This window comes from Penaeus chinensis, chromosome 4 (genome assembly GCF_019202785.1).
Source record: "Penaeus chinensis breed Huanghai No. 1 chromosome 4, ASM1920278v2, whole genome shotgun sequence".
Classification (NCBI taxonomy): Eukaryota; Metazoa; Arthropoda; class Malacostraca; order Decapoda; family Penaeidae; genus Penaeus; species Penaeus chinensis.
This window is the reverse complement of record NC_061822.1, coordinates 38,754,897-38,769,896: the sequence shown is the minus strand read 5'-3', so window position 1 is coordinate 38,769,896 and position 15,000 is coordinate 38,754,897.

The following is a 15,000-nucleotide window of genomic DNA, read 5'->3' as shown; positions in this document are numbered from 1 at the left end:
GTGGTTGTGGTGTAGGTGGTTGTGGTGTAGGTGGTTGTGGTGTAGGTGGTTGTGGTGTAGGTTGTGGCAGAGGTGGCGGTAGTAAAAGTGGTATAGGTAGGTGGTGGTAGAGGTAGTGACAGCAAAGGTGGTAGTGGAAGAGGGGGCACTGCTATTGCTAAAAGTGACTGTAGTGTTATTAGAGGTGATGGTAGTAGGTGATGGGACTGAGGCGGTGGTGCTGGTGAAGGTGAAGACGTAAGCATGGTAACAACAGCGAAAGGAGAACAAGAACAACAGGTGGAACTGCACACGAGCCGCAGTCCCCAATCGGCAAATCCGAATAGTAATCAATCCTTCCTCCACCAACCCCGTCCCCCCACCCCCCACCCCCTTCCCACCCATTGATCCTCTCCACTTCAGCCCATTGTCCTTATCTTGTGTGCAGAACTGATCCATCGCGACATCAAATCTATGGCCAGAAAAGATCCCTGGCTAATTTTCAGTTTCCCCGCAAGGCTTATGATCAGATTCTAAAACCAAAATCTCTTTCTCTCCCCCTCTCTAACTCTTTCTCTCTCCCTCTCTAACGCTTTCTCTCCTCGTCTCTAACTCTTTCTCTCCCTCTCTCTAACTCTTTCTCTTCTCCTCTCTAACTCTTTCTCTCCCCCTCTCTCTTTCTCCCCCCCTTTCTAACTCTTTCTCTCTCCCTCTCTAACGCTTTCTCTCCTTCTCTCTAACTATTTCTCTCCTCCTCTCTAACTTTTTCTCTCCCTCTCTCTAACTCTTTCTCTCCCCCTATCTAATGCTTTCTCTCCCCCTCTCTAACTCTTTCTCTCCCCTTCTCTAACTCTTTCCCTCTCCCTCTCTAACGCTTTCTCTCCTTCTCTCTAACTCTTTCTCTCCTCCTCTCTAATTTTTTCTCTCCCTCTCTCTAACTCTTTCTCTCTCCCTCTCTAACGCTTTCTCTCCCTCTCTCTAACTCTTTCTCTCCCCTTCTCTAACTCTTTCTCTCTCCCTCTCTAACGCTTTCTCTCCCCCTCTCTAACGCTTTCTCCCCCCCTCTCTAACTCTTTCTCTCCTTCTCTCTCCCTCTCACCGTAAAAATAGGCGATATTACTATCTTCTTTAATGTTTTCTTGTTTCCTCTCTCCCCCTTAACGTACCGCCATCCTCCCTTTCCCATTGTTAGGTGCCTCCTGCTGGCACTCAGATGGCACTATTTCCTGACAATTTAGTCCTTTCTTCCTCCCCAGGCTGGCACTAATCATCCACCGCAGTGCCTCAACACTTGCCCCCTGGCACTGCTATCCCCTTAACCTCGAGAATGACAACCTTCCCCGCCCGTAGAGACTGGCCCTCCTCTTCCCCCCCTCCCCCCACCGTAGTGACTGGCACTCCCACCCCTCAACCCCTTAGCCCCCACCTGCACCAGCTGGCCTGATTTGGCTTCAGATACGCCCCAGCATCTTAGCGCTCCGAGGATGAATGGGCTGGGGATTAGCCACCCGCACCCCCCAACCCCCGCCACCACGTACCCAAACACGTAGTTATTTTGAATAATAAACATTTTTGTGATATTTCCCTATTTTAAGACTGCAGTTACCAATGGCCGACGTATGCCACAGAATAATGAAAAGCAATACGCAAGATAGAGCAAAGCAAACAGTCACGTCCAGGCCATGTCAATGACCTCCCCATTTTGGGTCTCGTGTACAATAACAATCGATCTGGTGGCGTCTAGACTTGCCCGTGGAGAGGCGAAGGCAGTACAAGATGGCTACTAACCCTTACCACTTACCACCCACATTCAGCCCTGTTGTAATTTACCCCATGCAGGGACCTCCGCACTTGTTATAAGGCCCGCGTTTCCAGCCCAGAAACAAAAGGAATACTTGGGACGCAACGTGCAGGGAAACAAAGGGACAAAATAAGTATCAAAACAGCAATAGATAGAGTAATCCACTAACCCTATGATCATTATCATCATCATCACCATCAGCATCATTAACATTATCCTTTCCATCACTCCAGTCATTATTTATGTCCTTCCTTTCTTCACGGAGACAAACCGCCCTCTCTCGAGACGTCCACCAAACGATACATAAACGTCGACATCAAAGGCTGCAACAAGCTGGCAAGATATGCCTTTGCAAGCGCTTGCAAAGAGCCCCGTACGGCTGGCGCGAGCATTGGCCCCGAGAGAATAAATAACAAGACACAGAGGTGACTCTCGTATGCACTTCGCACGGGATTTTCGACTGTCCGAGCGGGGCAAATGAGTCCCAGCTGCGTCGTCGGGTCCCATTTATTTATAGTCGACAGGTTGAGCGTCCGAAACACGTGGACAAATAGCGTGAATAAGACCCCCCCCCCCCCCCTCCGACTCGTCTCAACCGGAAGTCATCATGAATAACAATCAGAGCCTCCGCGCGGTAAACAGCCCGGCCGAAACTTCGCTCGGTCCGCGAATCTAACCACAGTATTTCGTACGCAAAACTGGAGAGACAGGGACAGGGGGAGAGAGAGGAGATTGAGGAAAGGAGAGGAGAGGGGATGGATGGAAGAAAGAAAGAAAGAAAGAAAGAAAGAAAGAAAGAGACGAAAGCATGAGAGAGGCAGAAGCGAAAGCATGAATGAATGAAAGAGGAGAAGAGAACAAAAGAAAGACAAACAGAATGGCAACAAACTACCTACACAAAGACATCCTACAACGACATACACAAAAACACACGATTCCCGTCACGTGGCCAAGCGCATTACGTAGCCCTGTGCATCAGACTCGCCCGCGGCAAACGTGATTCACCAGTCATGACAAATCCCAATCTCATTTACCCGGTCTTCTGCAATAATGCACGATGCAGCGGGGACACGCACGGCCAAAATCGGATCGGACAATGTCTGTAAACTGCAAATCGTCACGCGACCATGCGAAGCGCCCATTCAAATACACGGGCGTTCTTTGTCGTCTACAATTCTTGATCTCATTTCCCCTCGCAATCGTTTACCTGCATTCTCTGTTTTTATTTTTTTCTTCTGTATTCCTTTTTCCTTTCTTTCCTTTTTCCTTCCTTTCTTTATTCTATTTTTAACTCGTTCGTTTCACTTCATTTTCCCTAGCTTCCATGTATTTATGTATGTATGTATGTATGTATGTATGTATGTATGTATGTATGTATGTATGTATGTATGTATGTATGTATGTATGTATGTATGTATGTATGTATGTATGTATGTATGTACGTATGTATATATACAAGTGTATGGAAAATTGCAAGTAATCATTTTAAAGCAAGAACGACAGCACGTGCGGACGTGTGCGTGTATGTGCACCCGCAGGGCTCCGCCAACCGTAGACGCACACGCCCACAAAGAACCCATACGACAACGACTCGTTTTATTTTCCTCAAACTTTCCTTCACACAACCTCGGTCACTTCCCGCGCCACTGACCTCACTAACTTCCCCTCACACACACACCCATTCCCTCCCTCCTCCCCCCCCTCTCCGAACAGGCACTTTAAAGACTAATCTTCCCCTTCCTCCCTACCCTCTACCCAACCCCATCCACCTTATACCGCCCGAGTGCCACTGACTGAGAAGCGAGTGGCACCCGCGGCGGCAGCTACTCCGGAAATGACCTCACGATAAAGGAATTCCTACCGATGGCCCTTCTAACCTCGGTCACTTTCCTCGGTCCTCTCGCTTTCCCCTCGCAGATTTCACCCCTCAGCCAGGGATGACCGAATGCTATGAACCCACGCACGAAACCAACGGCAAACCGACGGCGAACCGACCACAGAGCCACCTCAGAACTCTCCACGAACCATCCAGTAAACCGATCCAGAACCATCACCAGCCCATGAACCACTCAGAGAATCGTAACTGGGTCACCCACGGAACCGTCCCTGAATCACCCAGAGAACCACCACAAAGAAACATCTCAAAAACCGTTCCCCTCCCGTCTCTTTATCCACGCCCGGTGTTCCCGTTTCTCCATCCTTCCCCATTCCGGTCTCTACCTTCCTTTCCCTCTTGACGGCCAAAATCAAAACAATCCGGCTTGATAACGCAACCAAAACACCTGTTTACACCAAGCGAGAAAAATCAACACATGCAGTCGCTCGGCAAGACACTTGGGCAATATCCCGGCCCCTAAAAGCGAATCCGAAAATATACATCCTGATACATAATGCATGGACGTGTTTACAACGAACCCTCTCTATATCCTCACTCCCTCCATTAGCCTATATACACGGCGTCGATATGAATATATGATCAGCATCGGTGAGGCAAAACAAGAAGATGCGGAAGAGATAGGAGGTGATGAAGGAAGAACTGAAAACGGGAAAAGGAAACTGGAGAAAAGAGAAAGGAAAAAAATCAGGTGACCTTGAATCATTCGCCAATCCCATCTTGGACACCCCCTACCTCCCCTCCTCCACCTCCTCCAAGTGATCCTTATGAGGTCCTCAGATCCTGACACATGGCACATGACTTTCGCTCATTTTTCTTTCTTTTCTCCTTCTCCTTCTCCTTCTCCTTCTCCTTCTCCTTCTCCTTCTCCTTCTCCTTCTCCTTCTCCTTCTCCTTCTCCTTCTCCTTCTCCTTCTCCTTCCTTCCCCTTCCCCTTCCCCTTCCCCTTCCCCTTCTCCTTCTCCTTCTCCTTCTCCTTCTCCTTCTCCTTCTCCTTCTCCTTCTCCTTCTCCTTCTCCTTCTTCCTCCTCCTCCAAACTCTTTCTCCGCCTCCTCCTTATACACACACGGACACCAACAAATAAACAAAGCCACATACATGCCAGCAGGCACTAATGTACGCACAAACACACACATTCCTACATCCCCGCGTCCACACGTCGGGCGTCGCCGTCCTCCCAATACCTATCATCGAGCAAATCCTATTTGAGGACGGCCTCCCCTCGCGATCCAGGCCGTCGGGGTCGCGACCGCCGCAGGAGCCTCTTCTCGGGAGAGCACCGAGTCATGCATCTCTGATTAACCCCGTTCTTTTTTCTCGCTCATTTTTTTTCTTCCTTCGCTCTTCTCCTTTTTCGGAGGCAGCAAGCGACCTTCGCTATTCCAGCCCGTCTCCACTGAGGCGAAAAAAAAAAACATATCTTCCGCCACGGCTCTCATATTGACTCCTTAAAGATTTAAACGTCAAACAGCGGGATGCAAGTAGAGAGCCGAGAGCAAACAGCCTCGGGGGGTAACACGAGGCCACCGTATAGCAGCCGCCGAGGAAAATTTAGGTTAATGCGAGAGCAAAGGGGTAACTCCCCTCCCCGCGGCCATGGCAGACAATGGACTTGCAACCATGGAAATTGCACCTGGGGAAGCGAATGCCTTAATGTGCTCCGCCGTACAAGCCATAACGAACGTGAGGCGCGAAGAGGCGGCCCATTAGCGGGATCGGAGTTGGTTATGATGTGCGACAGGTTCCCGAGGCAGACGTATCAGGGAAATGCATATGAACTGTCATCTTTCTTACGAGACGACGCACCTCTTGATGATGTCTGTAAAGAGTCGGCATACATCATTAGACGCATGCGATGAATGAAATATAAGCGGCGGCGGCGGCAGCGAATCTCGCATGTACACAAAGCGCCGGAGACGTGTGCAGTGTGCCCTGAATGAGCGAACGCAACTTGGCTGACGGCAAAGAAAGCTCGGCCGTTCTTTGCACTACAAATGAAAAATGGCACTTGCGCCGAGAATGATGGGCTCCTAGTGAAATCCAGTGCGAGGAGTGCTATTCTCCGTCCTCGATTGCGACTATGGAATGTGTCCTGGAAACAAGAATAGTTCTTCGCAATTTTCCTACATTTGTTTTTCCTCTCCCTCTCCGTCTCCTTCTCTCTCGCCCTAATATCTTCCTTCATTCCCTCCCTAAACATTTTCTTTCTCTTTCTCTCCTCGTCCCGCAACCTCTCATTCTCCTCTATTTTCACTCCTTCTCCTTCTCCTCCTTCCTCTTCACCACTCCTCCCCTCTCTTTCCTATTTTTATTCCCGGAAGAAATGATTAAACAAGACGCCTTGAAATTGAAATGATTCACTAATTACCTAGACATTTATCGCTTCACTGATATCGAGTACCAAATCTTTTATAAGGAATTGCTCATTAGGCACACATGAAAAACGAGAAAATCAAGCACAGATTTACACGCACACATAACACACATACATGCGTAAATACATACGTAAATACTTACATACACACACACACATAAATACATACATACATATACACACACAAACACACACACACACAGACACACAGACATACACACACACAGACACACACACACACACACACAGACACACACACACACACACACACAAAACACACAACACACAACACACAATACACAACACACAATACACAACACACAATACACAATACACAACACACAATACACAACACACAACACACACACACGCGCGCGCGCTCATCAAATAACCCCTTCCCCCCTTCCAACACCCCACGCTCCCCATCCCCCCCCCTAAAAAAAAAAAAGAGCAGGCAATCTTCATTTCCCCGAAAGATTTTCCCAAAAGGACCAACTTGAAAACCTGGTCTATCAAAAGATCTATTTATCCCAGTAACCCAAATTCCCGAAAGGGATGAAAAGAAGCCTCCCGCCCTTGACGCAGAAGGACCTCGCTCCAAAAGGACGTCAAGGCTGACAGACGGCCGGCAGGTGCGCGCGCAGACGCCGGGGAGAGGGCGAGGAGGAGGTGGCGGCGGAAAAGCGAGGGAAACAAGAAAATGAGAGAGAGAAGAGAGTGAGAGATAGATAGGCAGATAGATAGAGAGAGAGGGGATTGAAAAGGTAGAGAGAGGGGGGGGGAGAGGAGGAGAGAGAGAGAGAGAGAGAGACAGACAGAGAGAGAGAGAGAGAGAGAGAGAGAGAGAGAGAGAGAGAGAGAGAGAGAGAGAGAGAGAGGGGGGGGGGGGGGGGGGGGGGGGAGAGAGAGAGAGAGAGAGAGAGAGAGAGAGAGAGAGAGAGAGAGAGAGAGAGAGAGAGAGAGAGAGAGAGAGAGAGAGAGAGAGAGAGAGAGACTGTCCCTGAACTCCTGCTTCAGGGCCAAGGTGGAGTTGCGTCCTGTATCCTTGAGAAGGAATTCTACCTGCAGCTTATTGAAAGTCAGTTCTTGCAACTTCAAGTGTCTGACGACTCAAAACAATGATCTGATACAGCCAGTGACAGGTAGGACGAGCGGCGTTCACTACGATTCGTGTAACCAAGACGACTCTTGTCCGCGAGAGCTGTTATCCTCCATTGAGCACAACATTCAAACAAAAGAATAATCAACAACAGCAACGCCCAAGTCGCATATTCATAGGCACACGCAATTGCATATACGAACGCACACACAATCCCCTGACATTCTCAGTCACAGTCACATTCACAAACACATCATAACAAACACTTCGGCCTCCGGCTGCCTGCCTCAGTGTGCCACAGGGCCACGAGGACGGCACTCGCTCGAGAGCGGCACTCGAGTGTCGGCTGGAGTGCCATGTCGAGGGTGTGCCAACGTCTGCTTCAGCTGATGCGCACATTTCATCAGGCAAAGTCATTTCGTGCTACTTTCTTTCTTGAATAACCAAGAACATAGGATAATGGCAATGACGATGAATATATAATTTTACAAGTATATATAAATACAAGAATGATAAGAATTATCTCGGGAAAATATAGCAAAAAAAGAAGGTTGTCAACGTCATCACCATACCATAAAAACCTTCATAAAAGGAGTACTGGTATTTTAGGCCCTAAAGCACACACGCCTTGGATACAGGGTTTGATTAATAACTCAATAAAGGTGGGCGCGACTCTAAATTCCTTCCTAAAATTAATTAGCTTATTAACCATACGTCTGAAACAGAGCTAGATCCAGGCATTAGCAGATTTTTTTTATAGATATATTCATTATACATACATGCATCCATCCACATGTACGCACGCACACGCGCACACACACACAAATACATACACATATACACACTATGTGTATCTTACCAATAGCCCCAAACCCTCCTCAATTCCTTGTCTCTCTTTTTCTGGTTTTCTCAATTATCATGCATTCCGTGTCTTTGGTCTTCTTCTTTTTTCTTCTCCTGTCCTTCTCATTACCAATGCCTTCCCTCTCCTCTCTCCTCTCTGCTTTCCTTTCTCTCTCCCCTTTCTTTTCCCTCTCCTCTCTCCTTTCTACTCTCCTCTCTCCCTCTTCTTTATTTTCCCTCTCCTCTCTCCTCTCTACTCTACTCTCTCTCTCTCCTTTCTTTTCCCTCTCCCCTCTCCTCTCTACTTTCCTTTCTCTCTCTCCTTTCTTTTCCCTCTCCTCTCTCCTCTCTCCTCTCTCCTCTCCTCTCTCCCTCTTCTTTAGCTTTTCTCTCCCAAGCCGTACATCCAATGAATGTAAATTTCCCTAGATATTTCCCCCGCTCCTATAGCCTATCAAGTTCTCAGCCTCCTCCCTTTCGCACCCAACGACACCCAGGCCTGAACGCCCTAGTGATTACCGAGTCTGCATACTGATAGTGACATTTCAGAACAAGGAGGAGGACTTTTTTTACCCCCCCCCCCCCCCCCAGCCACCACACTGCTATTTCCTCCTTATCCCAGCACAGTCTTTTCTCTAACCAGTTTCGGCGCTTACCTCTTCGCTTCTTCCCGCCCCAGAAGCAATTAAATTTCTCCCTACAGCTTCTCCCCGCTTGCATTTCTATTCCGACGCAGATTCCCCCGCCCCCTCCCCCGCCCCTAAAAACATTCTATTTTTTTCCCCAAACTAGCGTTCCTCTCCCCACACGCACCGCTGCCCTTGTCCACCGCGCCCGCGCCTCGGTTCCACCCCCTTTCTTAGCCCGCTCGAGTGCCACTACGACCCACATTCCCCTCTGAGGGTCTTTGTGCCAGTGTCAGGCAGGCAGGCAGGCACATGCGACCCTCCTCCTTCCTCCTTCCTCCTTCCTTGCCCCCTCCCCGCCCTCCCACCCGGTCCCCAGCGCCCGAGGGTCCCGCTGCCACCTCCTCTGGACCGAGCAAGATGTTGGTATTGATTGGTTGAGCTGCTAACTCCCTAACAGGATATGGAACTGTTAAACACGTGCTTGGAATTGTTAAGATTTTGAGGTTTGGGCATTCAGCTCAGCCTGATGCTACCATAAGATATGGCGAAGGCAGAAAAAAAACATACAAGGAACTAAACTAATCTTAACGAAGAAATGTAACTAAATATGATTCATCGACCGAGTAAGGATCATTTATGGAATGGATTAATCGAACAAAAAGCAAAGAGAAAGCCCTCGTAAGCAATGAGACTTAGAGAACGAGAGGAGTATAGGAAGAATAGGATAAATAGAATAGGGGGTTATGGGTGCGTGGGACGAAAGGGGGAAAGGGAGGAAGGGAAAGGGGGCAGGGCATGATGCGGGGAGGGCAAAGGAGAAGGACGGGGAGGAAGCAGTAAGGAGAAGAACCAAGGTCGATCAGGATATCGTTTTTCTAAATCCCGACGGAAGAACTGTAGTCGACGTCGCCCCGTTTAGGCAACTCGTCGTTCCTGCCACTTTAATATTGCCCGATGCCTTCCTCGCCTTTCCCTCCTCCTCCTCCTCCTTCTCATTCTCTTCTTTATTCTTTGCTTGCACCTACTCCTCCATTTCTTCATTCCTATCACCCAATCAACACTACCTATTCATCACCATCATCATCATCATCACCACCACCATTATCATCATCATCATCATCATCATCTTCTTTCGTCTGCACTTCCGCCTCCTTTGCTTCCACCTTCATGCCCTCCTCCTACCCTTCCTTCCCTTCCTCCCCCGCCCCCCCCCTCCTTCCCCTCCGCCTCCGCCTCTCCCATCACCTTCATCTCCGCCTTCCTCCCCCGCTCTCATGCCAAGCACCAGTTTAAGGAGGAGGAAGAAGAGAGAGAGAGAGAGAGAGAGAGAGAGAGAGAGAGAGAGAGAGAGAGAGAGAGAGAGAGAGAGAGAGAGAGAGAGAGAGAGAGAGAGAGAGAGAGGGGGGGGGGGGGGTGGAGGGGGGCTTTTATAATCGCGTCTACACAATACAAGTGCAGCCAAGCAGATAATAGACAAAGTCCTCTATTGGTCACCATTTTAAAATCTATTGAAGATGGATGAACAATGGGTGTAGGGTAAAGAAGAGGAGAGGGTGCGGGGAAGAGGGGCAGGTGGGAAGAGGGAGGAGGAGGGGGGAGGAGGAGGGGGGAGGAGGAGAAGAGGGGAGGAGGAGGAGGAGGAGGAGGAGGAGGGGGGAAATGGGAGGAGGAGGAGAAAGAAGAGGACGAGGACGAGGAGGAGGAGGAGGAGAAAGAGGAGTAGGAGGAGGAGAAAGAGGAGTAGGAGGAGGAGTAGGAGGAATAGGAGGAGGAGGAGGAGGAGGAGGAGGAGGAGGAGGAGGAGGAGGAGGAGGAGGAGGAGGAGGAGGAGGAGGAGGAGGAGGAGGAGGAGGAGGAGGGGGGAGGGGGAGGGGGAGGAGGAGGAGGAGGAGGAGGAGGAGGAGGAGAAGAAGAAGATGAAAAACAACAAACCAACACCTACAGAGAGACGACAACGAAGGCATCGCCGGGGAGGAAGCGGCCGAGCAGACGCAAAATGAAGAAACGAAGCTACAACGCAACAAGGACACAGATAAAACAAGTGGTGTGAAAGGGGGAGTAAGGCCGATAATAGAAACGGCCAAAAGAAGGAAGAAACGAAGAATAAGACCAAGCAGACAACACAATGGCACACGGAGGTCACCGCAGAGGAGAGCGCGGGGCAAGAGCGTCCGACGGCCGAACCAAAGAGACCCGAGGAACATTATGTAAGGAGATCTAGTTAATTCCAACCCTGATTGCCCGCCCAATTAATCGGAGCTGTAGATCAAATCCATCAACCGGACGCAAGCGCACGTCAAGGCCCGGGTTGACTCTGATGTATTAGTCGCGCGCCGGAAGTGAACTCCATTCAATTTGCAATTTAATAAACGCACGCGCTCGCACATTACACGGGGAGAGAGCGAGAACTAGAGAGACACAGGGAGAGCGAATGGAAAAGGGAGATAGAGGGAGAAAGGAAGGAGAGAAAGGGAAGGAGGATGGCGAAGAGGGAGAGAATAGGTTAGGAGAAAAGAAATGAGAGGAGAGAAGAAACACTGAGAAAGAAGGAAGGCGATGGTCGAGGTGGGAGGAATCATGGTGAGCGCTAGATAAAGTAGGGAAGATTTTCTCAGCATCACGAACAGAAATTGTGAGTATCCATCTTGTTTACGAGGCAGGTGGAGCTAAGTGTCTCGCCTCGCACCGCGCGGGCGAGCCAACTGAATGTCCTACTCTTACGCTTACTTTCTTATCGGTATGGAAATAAATCATAGTTTCTACTTCGGTGTTATCTACAGATTTTTTTAAATGCGTGCATGCATTGTAAACTCTTATAAACTAGATATCATTATTTTCTATAATTAGACACATACATACTGCAACTGAAATAATGCATGTGTCCCAGTTTCAATTTTTTTTTATACAATGAGCATAACGCTAAGTCTCTAAAGCCCCCATTACAGGACACGCTGATTCCAATACCAGTTCAAGCGGGGCGTTGGATTGCACAGCAATAAGATGGATATACAACCCATTGGGGGAGCAGGGGGTAGAAGGGAAGGGGGAGAAGGGAAGATGCTGCAGGAGGGGGTGCGGGGAGAGGAGGTGGGGGACATCCAGAACCACCTGGGTACACAAGCTAGCGTCCCTGCCGTGTCCTCTAGTCGCAAACCACATGCGGCACAGCCCCTAACGTCCCCCAGCGCCACAGCGCCATCTCCGTTTCTCTTGTGGTTACCGCCGGCCAATGTGTATCTCGCAGCCTTCCGTCACCTTGGTTACCGTTTGCACGATGGTCGGCGGCCTCGCCCTCGAATGCGGTCTTGGATTCGCTTACGATGGCATTCCAAAATTTTCTATAAACTCCCGCCCGTTTGCTTGCGATGCCCTGGTGCCTCCCGCAGCCCACTCCCTCCTCCCATCACCTGAAGGTCACCTCAATCTCCATTAGCTCCCCTGACCGGCGTATGCCAACACATGAGGTGATCAATGCACCGGCGCGCCCCGCCCGGGCCATCGCTCATGCCAGACAGTAATGTGGCTCTTAAATCCTACTTGATCACCGCTCGGGATTGTATTTCCAACGTGGCGGCGCAAGTTTCCCCGGCCGAAGGTGGTCTGAGCCCCGTGATGGTGTTGCTCGAACCGCCATGCAACAACGGCTAGCCGGAAATAGGATGCAACTATTTTGCTTTATTGAACACCAAAACGACCGCTTGATGTCAACGCCAAGCCCGCGCATCGACCTAAACTGGTGTGAGTACAAGCCCCTGGACCCGTCTTTCACACTGGTCATGCGTTGGAGTCATTAGCCCCTGCCTTAAGATTTCGCTCCAAGACACCGAGTGAGGGGGGGAGGGGGGTGAGAAGAAAGGCGGTGTGGGGATAAGAAAGGCGGTGTGGGGAAAGGAGCAAAAAGGTTGATGGAGGAGGGAAAGGAGGCTAGATAAAGTCAGGAGCAGGAAAGGGTAAGGAACGGAGGGAAGAGGGTGCGAAACAGAGAAAGGGGGAGGAAGGGAGGGAGAAAGGGAGGGGAGAGGGAGGGAGGGAGGGAGGGAGGGGAGGGAGGGAGGGAGAGAGAGAGAGAGAGAGAGAGAGAGAGAGAGAGAGAGAGAGAGAGAGAGAGAGAGAGAGAGAGAGAGAGAGAGAGAGAGAGAGAGAGAGAGAGAGAGAGAGAGAGAGAGAGAGAGAGAGAGAGAGAGAGAGAATTGGAAAGGTAGAGGATCTAAGAAAAAGTAAGAAGGTGAGGAAGGATAAAAAAAAAAAAAATAAATAAAAAAAAAAAATAAAAAAAAACGGTATCACCCCCCCCCCCCCCCTCAAAAAAGGAGAAAATCCTAGAAAGCCGAATGGAAGAGCGGCGACCTCCTCCCCCCTCGCTCCGGCCCGCCCGCGCTCCCTCTCCGCGCCTGCATCCATCGCCCCGACTCCCCTCCGGCCTAACGAGATTGAACACACAAACACACGCATCCCCTCCCGGCTAATATCTTTCAAAGGGAAACATTTCCTCGCCGCTGACTCTTTACACGCACGCACCAACACCAACATTCGATACTTAATATATCCAGCCCTCGAGGTTTTCACTCAAACCTCACTAACCCGCCTCGCCTCCTCCGGAGCATCCCCCCCCCCCCCCAGCCCTCTCCACTTGATACTTCCCTCTTCTCCCCTCCCTCACTCTCCTCCCCTCCACTCACCTCACTCTCCTCTCTTCCCCTCACTCTCCTCCCCCTCCCTCACTCTCCTCCCCTCCCCTCCCTCTCCTCCCCTCCACTCACCTCACTCTCCTCCCCTCCCCTCCCCTCCACTCACCTCCTCCTCCCCTCCCCTCCTCCTCTCCTTCCCCCTCACTCTCCTCCCCTCCCCTCCCTCTCCTCCCTCCCCTCCCCTCCCGCCCCTCCCCTCACTCTCCTCCCCTCCCCTCCTCCCCTCCCCTCTCTTACTCCTTTGCTCTGCTGTCCTCTCTTACTCCTACTTCCACCACCGCCACCTGCTCTTGTTCCTGCTCCTGCTCCTCCTCCCTTCCTTTTCAGTCTTTCTCTTCCTATCCTTTTCCTTCTTCTTCCTTCCTTGGATCTTTTTCTTCCCCTCTTTTACTCGTCCAACCCTGTTCTTTTTCTTTCTGCTCATTCTTTTAGTCCCGGTCTTTTCTCCTTCCATCTTTCCTCTTTCCTTGCTCCCCTTCTATCTCTTCCCTCTTCTAGTCGTACGTCGCTTCTTTCCTCTTTCTTTCCTCTTTCTTTCTTTCGTTCGTTCGTTCGTTCGTTCTTTCTTTCTTTCTTTCTTTCTTTCTTTCTTTCTTTCTTTCTTTCTTTCTTTCTTTCTTTCTTTCTTTCTTTCTTTCTTTCTTTTCTTTTTCTTTCTTTCTTTCTTTCTTTCTTTCTTTCTTTCTTTCTTTCTTTCTTTCTTTCTTTCTTTCTTTCTTTCTTTCTTTCTTTCGTTCTTTCTTTCTTTCGTTCTTTCTTTCTTCCTTCTTTCTCTCTTACCACCCCTGCCCCCCCATCCCCTCCCTCTTCCAGCCCCCTTTCCCCTCTCACCGCCCCCCCCCCCCCTCCCACATTTTCTCAGACACGCGCGCGATCTCTCTTTTCAAGCGCATCTAACCATGCAGCCTTCGAGAGCTCCCCCCCCCCCCCGCCCCACCCCCCCCTTGGGTTTTCATCAACTCCCCTCAGATCATGCAACCGAGTCCTTCTCCCCTTCGCTTCATCCTCCCAGTGCTTGCTTGCGACTGCTTCTTAAATCAAGTTGTTTTCAGTTTGTTTTTTCTTAAGTTATAAAGTTCTATCGGACGATTCTAGTGTTTTTTCTTTGTTGATTATATCTTGCATTGGTGCGATTATAATAGGTTTGACTGTGTTTCTGTCTGTCTGTCTGTCTGTCTGTCTGTCTGTCTGTCTGTCTGTCTGTCTGTCTGTCTGTCTGTCTGTCTGTCTGCCTGCCTGCCTGCCTGCCTGCCTGCCTGCCTGCCTGCCTGCCTGCCTGCCTGTCTGCCTTTGTAGCATACCCTTCCTATCATATAGTCCTGTGTAATGTCATATTCTATATCATTATACCCTAATCATTATTACAAATTAACTTATCCTATTACTGCCATACTTTCAATCATTATCCTAATTCATTATTCTAATGTTCATTACCATATATAAATCTCAACGTATCTCATTATCATCCTGGCTTCAATATTCTCCCCTCCTCCTCGTGTCCTCTCTCTCTTCCCTATCCAACACGCCTGTCTCTGTTCCCATGTCTGCGCTTTTCTCCTTAATTCTAAACCGATCAAACGCCAATGAAAGTCAGGTAAAAGATATATAGACTTGCAGTGCGTCGATAAAGGGACAGAGTAAAAAAAAATAAAGAAAAAAGAAGAAAAAGAAATAAAGAAAAAAAAAGAAAAA